This window comes from Pygocentrus nattereri, chromosome 5 (assembly GCF_015220715.1).
Source record: "Pygocentrus nattereri isolate fPygNat1 chromosome 5, fPygNat1.pri, whole genome shotgun sequence".
Classification (NCBI taxonomy): Eukaryota; Metazoa; Chordata; class Actinopteri; order Characiformes; family Serrasalmidae; genus Pygocentrus; species Pygocentrus nattereri.
The window spans coordinates 47,446,296-47,456,511 of record NC_051215.1 but is presented as its reverse complement, the minus strand read 5'-3'; positions in this window follow the sequence as shown (position 1 = coordinate 47,456,511).

The window sequence follows — 10,216 nt, the reverse complement described above, 5'->3', positions numbered from 1 at the left end:
CACACAGGTGGTAAGGCACCAACAGCGTGAATCCATGGACCCAACTTTGCCTTGTGTCAAGAGTCCAGGCTGGTGGAGATGGTGTAGTAGGGTGGGGAATGTTGTCTCTGTTGTACACTTTGGGCAAATTAGTGCTAATCAATCAGTGACTTCAAATATCTTGGGTCAACCATCCGGAGCAATGGACAGTGCAAAAAAGAGGTGAGGAAGAGGGTGCAGGCAGGATGGAGTGGGTGGAGACGGGTGTCAGGGCTGATGTGTGACAGAAGGATAGCAGCAAGAGTGAAAGGGAAGGTCTACAAGACAGCAGTGCGTCCTGCTATGATGTACGGTTTGGAGACTGTGGCTCTGTCTAAAAGACAGGAGGCTGAGCTGGAGGTGGCGGAGATGAAGATGCTGAGATTTTCGTTGGGAGTGACAAGGATGGCCAAGATTAGAAATGAGCAGATCAGAGGGACAGTGAAGGTGGAGCAGTTTGGAGATGAAGCCAGAGAGGCCAGGTTGAGATGGTTTGGACATGTGTTGAGGAGGAATAGTGGATATATTGGGCAAAGAATGTTGGAGATGGAGCTGCCAGGTAGAAGGAGAAGAGGTAGACCTCAGAGAAGGTTTATGGATGTAGTGAAGGTGGACATGGAGATGGTTGGTGTGAAAGTAGAGGAGGCAGTGGATAGGGCAAGATGGAGGCAGATGATCCGCTGTGGCGACCCCTAAAGGGAGCAGCCGAAAGAAGAAGGAGTGCTAATCAGTGATTGAATGCGACAGCCTATCTGAGTACTGTTGCACCTTGTCACAAAGCAAACGACTTCTCAAACTGAACATGACAATGAGTTCAGTGTTCTTCAGTGGCCTTCCCAGTTACAGGATCTGAATCCAAAAAACATTCCTGGGACGTGGCAGAACAGGAGATTCGTAGCATGAAAGTGCACCCGAAAAATCGAAATTGCATGATGTGATCGTGTCAACATGGACCAGAATCTTAAAGGAATGTTTCCAACATCATGTGGATTCCATGCCACAAAGAACTGAGGCTGTTTTGAGAGCAAGGGAAGGCCCCACCCAGTGTTAGTTTAGTATTCCTAATAAAGTGCTCAGTGACTGGATATACAACTGGATGACTGGCCATCATTATTTTGTGTTGTGCTGCTGCCATCCTGTGGCGAGGTGTGAGAACACACTCAGATGCTCAATTAGCAAAGAAGAGAGCATGTTACCACCATCCAACACCTTATTTGTTAATTACAATACATATCAAGATTCAGAGCTTATGAAAGATAATACTTCTGCATCTCATGTAAAAAAATCTTGTGATGAAAACTGATGTAATTTGGTGTCACGTGACCTACGAGCGATATGGCTGTGTAGAGATCTGCTCCGCTCTATCTTTATCTACTTTAGTCTGCCTTCCTTCATTTTTTTCGTTTTAACTGGGTCCGTGAGCAAGGGTAATATGTCAGACACTTAGAATGACAAAGATTTCCCGATTTTTGGCTCTACTCGCTCTCAAAAATCGAAAGAAAAAAAGAAAGCCTGCCAGCCGCCTAGCGAGCCCGGTGAAGAAGCTACCATGCAGTCCAACATGGCTAATATACTGGCGGAGATCAAATCAATCGGCTCTCGCCTAGATGGTATTGAAACTCGACTCGATGGGATAGCTGGTTCTATCTCTAGTCTAGAAGCTTCACTTACAAGTCTGTCTGGTAGAGTTGCAAGTGCTGAGAGTCGCCTGGACGAGGTCGAGCAGCGTGTTTCTACTAGCGAGGACGATGCTAACTCGCTAACGGCACACATCGCTGCTCTGCAGAGGACGGCGGACCAGCTGCAGGCTAAAACTGACGACCTAGAAAACCGCGGCCGCCGCAAGAACGTGAGAATTGTTGGTTTAACGGAGCAGGTGGAAGGCAATGTCCCTTTGGCTAAGTTTCTACAGGACATGCTACCCACTTGGTTGGATTTACCGACACATACAGGGCCGTTAGAAATCGAAAGAGCCCACAGAGTTCTCGCCCCTTCAAGAGGCTCCCGAGCCGCTCAGAGCAGTTCACCTAGAACCATCCTCGTGAGGTTTCTACGCTATGCTGACAGGGAGCTGATTCTGGGTGCAGCAAGGAAGAAACGTGCCATTCTATACAACGGCTGCCGTTTGCGGTTCTACGCTGACTTTTCAGTAGAGATTATTCGGCAACGACGACAGTTTGAGACAGTGGGAAGGGCCTTCGCCCAGCGGAATATGTTCCGTGGGTTCGCCTATCCGGCCAAGCTTAGATGTCTACATGAAGGGAAAATTCGCTTTTTTGACGACCCAGAAAAAGCGTCAGCCTTCCTGTCGTCCCTCGAAGACTGATCAGTCTAACAGGCTTTTTTGTGAACTTTGGACGGACCGTCGCACGTTGTCATTACAGAAGGTATGACTGTTTAGTGAGCTGATTGGATAGACGTTTCTTGAGTTGAGGGGAGAGCTGTTGAAATTGACTTTAACCTTTTTTACCCTCTTCTTTCTCTTTTTTTATTATTCTCTCCGTTTCAGTTAATGAGCAGAATCTCTGTCTTTCCCCTCCCTTTTTTTTTTTTTTTTTCCTTTCTTCCTTCCAATCAAGCTCCAGTGTCCTTTTTTTTTTCTTCAATATCATGATGGAGCGGTAATCCTATGCAGCCAGTGTGGGTGAAAATGAGTACAGCCAGTGTTTTTACTCAGCTGTACGGGAGCGTAGTTAGTGACCTGTGTGGTATTTCTGTGCCCCATCATTTGGGGATGGGGTCGGGGAGGGGGGGTGTTCAAATGTTCACTTCTGTTGTTATTTTTCATCTTGTTCTACAGTGTTTAGACTCAGGGATTGTTGTTATTTATGTTAAGCTTTGCGTTAAAAATTATCAGGCCTCTAAACTCTGTTATTATTTACAACAACCATTGATATGTAATGAGTTCTCTTAATTTTGTATCCTGGAATGTTAAGGGCATAGGACATGTGGTTAAAAGGAAAAAGATCTTGACATTTTTAAAGAAAGAAAAGGTATCTATTGCTCTACTACAGGAAACACATTTGTCTAACACAGAACATTTAAAATTGAAGAGAGATTGGGTAGGTCAAATTTACTTTTCCTCATTCGGTCCCAACAGAAGAGGAACTGCTATTCTTGTACATAAGAATGTTCCATTTATTCTTGAGAAAGAAGACTACGACCCGGAAGGCCGATATATATTGGTTACCGGTTTTATCTTTGGTCAGCATCTCACCATTCTAAACATATATGCCCCCAATGAAGACTGCCCTAGGTTCATGTCTCGTATGGTTCTGCTATTTAACCAGCATTGCAAAGGTTTTGGACTTATAGCGGGTGATTTTAATTGCATTTTAAACTCTATGCTAGATAAATCCTCTTCCGCCCCTATGTCCAATCCAAAGTCGTCTCATACACTCAGGTTCTTATGTCAGAACTCAGGCTTAGCAGATGTATGGCGAGAACTACATCCTGTGGATAGAGACTACACATTTTACTCTAATCCACACAAATCTTATTCCAGACTAGATTATTACTTTATTCCATTCACTTTTTTTCATACACAAGGTAAGAGAATGTCGGATAGGTCCTATTGTGTTGTCAGATCATAGTCCAGTATATTTAAAGGTTGACCTTAACTTAACAATCCCAAGGACCTCCAGCTGGAGGTTCAATTCATCTCTTTTGAAAAATGAATCTTTCTGTTCTGACACTCGAGAGAAAATATTACAATACTGGAGGGAAAATCAAGATTCTCCCACTTCTTGTGCAACCAAGTGGGATGCTTTTAAAGCCACTCTGAGAGGACATCTGATCGCATATACATCTTTTCAGTCCAAAAAACGAGCATTAGAAAGGGAAGAATTGGAGGCAGAGGTCATTTATTTGGAACAACAACATAAAAACACTCCAACTCAATTCATTTGGAATCGACTTATTAGCGCCAAGTTAAAACTGAACACGGAATACACGGAACAGGCTAAAAAACTTCTATTTATTACCAAGCAAAAATATTACGAATCCGGGAATAAGCCTAGTCATCTATTAGCGTATCAACTGAAAAAGCTCCAGAGTGACAGAACTATAAAGGCGACCCGGACATCATCTGGTATTGTTACTCATGATCCCTGCTTGATAAATAACTCATTCCGTGATTTTTACAAAATACTTTACTCTTCCGAGTACTCGGACTCAGAGGATGAAATAAAATTCTATTTAGATAAAATCTCACTCCCTAGTGTGTCAGAGTCAGACAGAGATTCTTTGGGTGCCCCATTTGCTCCGGAGGAAGTGTGGGAAGCTATCCAGTCCATGCCTTCTGGAAAATCACCAGGTCAGGATGGTTATCCCTTGGAATTTTACAAATCATTTTGGCCTGAGATAAATCCCATTCTTATGCCTGTTCTTGATGAGATGCTGGAAAAAAACATAATACCTGAGACATGGAGCCTGGCTACCATCAGCCTGTTGCTAAAAACAGACAAAGATCCGCTAGAATGTTCATCATATCGGCCAATTAGCTTACTTAATGTAGACTTTAAGATTATTGCAAAAGTATTGGCACGTAGACTGGAATCTCTGCTCCCAAAGCTAATTTTTCCAGACCAGACTGGATTTGTCAAAATGAGATATGGACCAGATAATGTACGGCGATTATTAAATATTATTGATCACATAAATAAAAACAAACTTCCTGCAATGATTGTATCACTAGATGCCGAAAAAGCATTCGACAGGGTGGAATGGGGGTTTTTATTTACAGTTTTAGAAAAGTTCAACCTTGGCTCTAATTTTATTAAATTTATTAAACTTCTATATTCAAATCCCATGGCTTCAGTCAATACAAATAATTTGCTATCTGACAAGTTTCCAATTTACAGAGGTTGTCGTCAAGGGTGCCCTCTCTCCCCTTTATTATTTACATTAGCGATAGAACCTCTGGCCCAGTTAATTAGATCAAGGGTTGACATATCAGGCATCACAATAGACAAAGTAGACCATCGCATATCCTTGTATGCAGACGATGTATTATTATATCTATCTGATCCACAGACCTCAATGTCAGCAATCTTCAATACAATATCTCAATATAGTAAGTTTTCAGGATACAGAATTAATTTCAACAAATCCATGGCAATGTGCTTCAATATCTCACCTACAACTATGCTAAATTACTCACTTCAGGTAGTAAAATCCTTTAAATATTTAGGAATCATTATCACATCTAAGCTTCAGCAACTATTTGAAAGAAATTATCCTCCATTAATTACAAGAATTGAACAAGATTTGGCCAACTGGTCTACACTACCTATTTCTCTTTTTGGGAGAATCAATGCTATCAAAATGACTTTACTTCCCAGACTGAACTACCTATTCCAGAACCTTCCGTGTTATTTGCCCTCTGTTTTTTTTAAGAGAATCAACAATTTATTCTCAAGGTATGTTTGGAATAATAAAAAGCCACGAATTAAATTATTGACACTTTTCAAACCCAAAGAACTGGGAGGGGCATCGTTACCTAATTTGCAACATTACTATTGGTCTGCCCAACTAAAACATATGATGAGCTGGTTTATGGACAGAAGCGACTCACGCTGGCTAGCTATAGAATCCTATTCGTGCCGACCAAGACAACTTAGCTCATTACCATTTATTTACAATTTTCATAAGTTCCAACTTGCCATAGATAATTATTCAGTTCTTAATACGCTTATGGCCTGGAAAGACATTAGAAAACACTTAAACATCCCATCTGATGTATCTCTATGGTCCCCATTAGCCCTTAATCCTGATCTTCCTCCACAGATTAGAAACATTGGCTCCTTGAGTTGGAGATCAAGAGGAATAATAAACTTCTCTCAACTAGTCACAAAAGACATATTTAAACCATTTGAAGAAATAAAAAAACATTTTGAAATACCGAATAAAGAGTTTTATAAATTTTTACAATTAAGACATTTCTTTGAGTCTCTGAAAAAAGAGGGTAAAATACGAATGGAGCTTACAGGCTTAGAGGAACTGTTACTGTCTTCTAACAGCCTTAAAGGCAAGATTTCAGCCTTTTATAGACTGTTGTCAAGTACGAGCGTCTCATCCTATAACGCATTGAGGACCTTATGGGAACGTGACCTTACCGTATCTTTTAGTGATGACGAATGGTGTCGGGTATGTAAGCAGACATTTCCTAAATGCACTTCTGTAGCTCAACATGAGCAAAATTTCAAATTTATTCATCGTTTTTATTTAACACCTTTTCGTTTACATAGGATGTTTCCCAGCTTGTCCAATCTATGTTTTAAATGTAAAAGTGAAGTTGGCTCGGTTATGCATATGTTTTGGAACTGTGACAGAGTTTTTAGCTATTGGAAGGAAGTTCACTCTGTCATACAGAAGGTGTTCGAACTAGATTTTGAATTGTCACCTTGTATCTACCTGTTGAACTTATTCCCTGATAGCTTGAACACTAATATTGTTTATGTATTGAACACACTTCTGTACTTGGCTAAAAAATGCATTCTATTGCTGTGGTCTAATTCCGAGATACCCTCAGTTAGGATGTGGTTTACACAGATAACTAAGTTTTTACCTTTGGAGAAACTGACATTTGATCTGCACCATAACTCAGGAAAATTTTGGAAGATATGGTCTCCTTTGTACGTATATTTGGAAATCTAAGCATACTCATTCCATGACTTATTTACTTGTCTCTATGTTCCCTTGTTTGTAATTCTATATGCCCTGCTCAGTTGCCTTATATGTCGTAAACTGTATGGAGTGTGGCCTGATATGTATTATTTATTTTTATTGTTATTTATTTTTATTATTATTATTATTATTATTATTATTTTATTTTTATTTTTATTTTTTTCATTTTTCCTTCTTATTCTATTTTATACATGCATCCCTGGAAAAATCCAATAAAAAGATAATAAAAAAAAAAGGAAAAAAAAAAAGAAAAAAAAAGAAAACTGATGTAATTTAAGAAAAGCACTGTTCATAAGCAACAGGGACTTGATAGGACTCACATTACAAACTGGATGCAGTGATCATCTCTGCCTTCTCCTCTTGATTCCAAATCCCTTGAGATTCCTCAAATATATACGCCCTGTGACCATTGGAAACCCTCATTCTATCAATTTTAGCAAAGAGCTCCCTAACCTGATTTGGATCTTTGATTTTGTTGTCGAACACATGATATCTGTCTCCATACCGTTTGAGGAACTGCTTCAGTGGAGGATCAGCATCTTCTATGAACTTTTCCCCAGAGCATTTTAACTGGTCTCCATGAGTGAAGAGGATTATGGTGAAGTCTCTGCCTTTCTCCCCAAAAATGTCTTCCATTTTTCCCATTCTGCTGGTCCTGCAAGGATATCCCCAGTTCCGTGACCAGCAGAAACACATGGACTACAGTAGCACACCAGTCTAAGTTAATTGATATTTTTTTTAATCCCTCAAACGGGGAAATTCCACCTCCGCATTTAACCCATCTGTGAAGTGAAACACCACATACACACTAGTGAATAGACACACACACTAGGGGGCAGTGAGCACACCTATCCACAGCGCCCAGGGAGCAATTGGGGGTTAGGTGTCTTGCTCAAGGACACCTCATGGGCTGTCAGTGCTGGGGATTGAATCGGCAACCTTCCGGTTGCAGGGCCAGCTCCCTAACCTCCAGCCCACGACTGCCCCATATGTCCATAAGCAGGTCTTCTGTGACAATTTCTGGATAGTCCATTCCCTGGAGCGTCCACAACATGGATCCTCCTGTCACAAGATTGGCCACAAAACCAATCACAGCGCTTGGCCGTGGCACGGAAGCTACGCGAGGTGAATTTCTCTTCACCCATGATGGTGTTGCCTGAGGTCACAGTCAGCTTTCCACACTAGTATTATCTTCAGACGCAAACAATCTATAAGATAAAAGAACGTCATACAACTGCACAACAACTAAAGTGCAAGCAAATAATTAAAACAATTATATTTACTATAAGTGTTTCATTTTATGTACACCTAAAATGCTCAAGGGTAGAACTGTATTTTTATAAGCTTGTTTTATGTTATATATATATATATATATATATACATATATATATATAGAATATGATATATTCTGCTCTGCTGTGAAGATTAAGTTTAGACACATAAGGCTGATTTCCTAGGCCCACATTAAGCCTAAACCTGGACCAAAAAGAATTGTGAATGGTGATTCACTGCTGGTACTGCAGTTTGGTTCCACACTCGGCTTAATCTAAGTCTGGGAAACAAACCAAGTTAAAGCCTGGTAGAATGTAGTATTTTATTAAATTCACACTGAGCTGCCATTTTAATAGGTACAGTCACCTTGTTCTTAAACGTATTCGCTGTTTTATCAGGTATACCTACCGTAAAGGTGCATATGGTAGGTTTACAGTTACTGAATGTAGCTCATTTGTTCACCTCGTCTATCACTGCCAAAAGACCCCCACAGGACCATAAGTGACCATGTATTGTTTAGGTGGTGGACCATTTTTACCCAGCAGCGATGCCTAATGGGAGTGGCGTGGTAAAGGATGTAGCTCCAGAACGAGTGCACTACCACCTAAGTTAAATGCTATAAAGTGCACATTTATGGTTGGTGTGTCTGATGAATGAGCAATGAATGTAAATACAAGGTAGGTATATTTCATACACTGGTGTATCCCAGGTGTATCCCAGTATCTGCTAGTGTATCCCAGGTGGTGGTGAATATTTGTGTGTTTATATGTGTGATAGTATGTAGTCTGCATGTAAGGTATATGAGGGGCAGTGTGAGAATTGTCCTTTTTGACATTATTTGTGGTCGTTTAAATGTTCTCAACATTCAGCCATTCATTTTCAATGGGAAAAAATATTTGAATGCTGTACAAAATTGTACATGCAAGCAGTCCAAAAAGCACAGATCTGCTGATTCTGAGCATACCTTACTTTTTATTTGACCACTGTATTTTGAGATTATGGCCAAAATATCTGTTTGGGGAATGTGTGCTTACTTGTTATCTTGTTTACTTAACGATTAATTGTATAATAACAAAAAACAACAAAATGGATAATTATAATCAGACTACTACGATACTACGTAGTACTACTACGCTGATTCACCTTAACCAATTAACACAATCAACACACACCTCTGACAGATAAGTTCAGATAAGGTCCTCACCAGCACTGGGACCACCCTCTGCCATGGTTTCTTTTTCACTGACCCCCAGGAACACATCACCAGCTTAAGGTGGTCAACATATACAGCTGAATCTCGATGCTCTTCATTTTCCAAAGGTACGGGAATCTCAGTGCTCCTACAAAGGAAACACAAAGTAACACAGCTGAGTGACTATTTACAACAGAAAAACGTGACGTACATCCAGACAAAAAATCTCTGGATATTCTCTGTAGTTACAGACCACCAGGTAAACACCTGGCTCTGTTCGGTTTTCGAGTTCTTTTGATCTAAAATAACACTAATAAAATGTCACCAAGGTAACATAGTGACAATACCATACAAACCCCAAACCATTAAAAAAGTATTATCTAAATGTTATTGAGTGAAATGTAACTGAGTAAAAGGTAAATTCCTTTGCTCACAAATAATCTTGAGTGCTTAAAACTGCTTAAACATCACAATGTGATTTAAACTACCCTTAATCTAAACATTAAATTGTTTACATCAGACCATCTTTTTTTAGATTTTAGACTTACAAACAATGAATGAATGTGAGAAAAACGGTCTGAAAGCAGTTATTATGAGAGCCTGTGCGGTGTAGATTGAAGTTAATCAAAAGAGTTTGTTCCACAGATGAAGATTTAAGTTTTAAAGTTTAAAAATCCTCCTTGTAATTTAAAGGCTTACGTAATGTGACAGTTCTTTGAAGTTTTTTCACACTCACAATTTTTTTCACACATAGTTCTTTACGGAATCAAAAGTGGCACCGCACGATGGACCCTCGAATGAACCCATGAAATGATCCTACCTTCAGTCCAGAAATGATACTGATCCTCTAAACATTGGGGGTTGGGATAGTGTAGTGGGTAACACCTCTGCCTTCTACACTGTAGACTGGGGTTCAATCCCCACCTGGGCGAAACACCCCACACTATACCAGTAAAGAGTCCTTGGGCAAGACTCCTAACACTGCCTTGGCCTACTTGTGTAAAATGATCCAATTGTAAGTCACTCTGGATAAGAGCGTCAGCCAAA